Genomic DNA, 1,738 nt, shown 5'->3' with positions numbered 1-1,738 from the left:
GATACTTGAACAGACCATACTAAGCAGCTGTACCCAAAAGTCTGGAGAAAACATTCATAACAAGGACAAAAAGGTAGGGAGAAAGGGAGCTCCCTGCCTTATGCCTCTTGCCCCTTTGAAGTAGCCCACCAATCCACCATTAAAAGAGATGGAGAACCTGGAAATAGTAACACAAGCATTGATCCATTTTACAACCTGCTCTGGGAATCCCAGGGCTGATACAACAGCAATGATAAATTTTTAGTGCACACCTTGATGACAAAGTCCTCTTACCATAACCCCTAACAAGCTCAATTTTTTATGAAGGCAAAATTCACTTGTTGCTCAATTTTTGGGAAGGCCTCCAAACTTTAGTTCACTTCAGAAGATTGTGAATCTTCTTTGGGGTAAGAAAAGTGTTGTGGAGGTTAAATTGGCAGGTACTAATCTTTTCATTTTTCAGTTTTCTAATTCTGAAGCTAGGGACTTGTGTTCTTGAGCAGGGTCCCTGGCATATTCAAAATCAACCTGTCATTTTACGTAAGTGGGAGCCAAATTTGAAGAGTTTGGAATTTAATATGGATCGCTTACCTGTTTGGATTCATCTCAAGCATGTTCCTCTTGAATTGTTCACGAGAGGTGGCTTGAGCTATATTGCTAGTGCTCTAGGAAATCCTCTGTATATGGACGGATTACTGCTTCTAAGCAACGCCTACTTTATGCTAAGGTATGTGTGGAGTTATCAGTGGATCAAGTGTCACCTCGTTTCGTTTTACTAATGTGATTCATAAGGATGGCTCGAGAGCTTCTGTTGCAGTTGAAGTTCCCTGGATGCCTCAGAAATGTTGTTATTGTTACTATAACTAATGAGGGGGATATGATGAAGTCTCAATTAAAAACTATTGCTACTAGCTCTAATTCACCTGATTCAACTAGGAACGTAAGTTCCAGAAAAGGGAAAAACGTTCTTACTGGTCTAGTAATCGTTTTGAGGTGCTAAGCTCTATGGAGGATGTTGGATTGCCCTCAACTAGTGCGACTTCTAATGTAGAAAATGATTCTTATTCAAATATGGTGAATGCTCCGCTTCGTCTCCAAGAAAGCCAAGAGCTGCTTCTATGGGAATAGTTACTTTGATGAAGGCCATGAAAACTAAGAAGAAGGGGAAAATTGAAAGCAGTAGGAGTATGTTAGTTCTACCTACCAATGAAGGTTTGACTCTTAACTCTGTCCGATGAAAATTCTTTTTTGGAATGTTAGACCCTACAAAGCAGAAATTTATTTTTGATAGGATTAGGCAGTGGAGGATTGATGTAGTTTGCTTATTTGAAACTAGAGTGAAAGTAGATAAAATGCAGCAAGTAATGGGGTGTACTTTTCATGGTTGGAAGGGGTTTTACAACTACAGTGAAGCTGTAGATGGAAGAATTTAGGTTTTGTGGAGAGAAAGTTTATAGATTTTCAAAGTTTCTTCTACTGGTCAGTGTTTGTCTAGCTGTGTTAATCTAAATGGCCTGGATATCTTTTTTGCTGCAGTTCATGGAAGTAACATTAGGGGTGAAAGAAAAAGACTTTGGGAGCATTTGGAAGATGTTAAGGAAAGTGTTGGTAATTGCCCATCCTCAAGAGAGCTGATATGAGGGATTTTCAGGAGTGCTTAACTGATCATGTGTTCAATGGTCCACAATTTACCTGGTCAAATCATCAGAAGGATTCTTTTCTTGCCAGAAAACTGGACAGAGTCTTGGCAAATGATGTC

Source organism: Gossypium hirsutum, chromosome A05 (genome assembly GCF_007990345.1).
Source record: "Gossypium hirsutum isolate 1008001.06 chromosome A05, Gossypium_hirsutum_v2.1, whole genome shotgun sequence".
NCBI classification, from domain to species: domain Eukaryota; kingdom Viridiplantae; phylum Streptophyta; class Magnoliopsida; order Malvales; family Malvaceae; genus Gossypium; species Gossypium hirsutum.
This window is presented reverse-complemented; position numbering follows the sequence as displayed.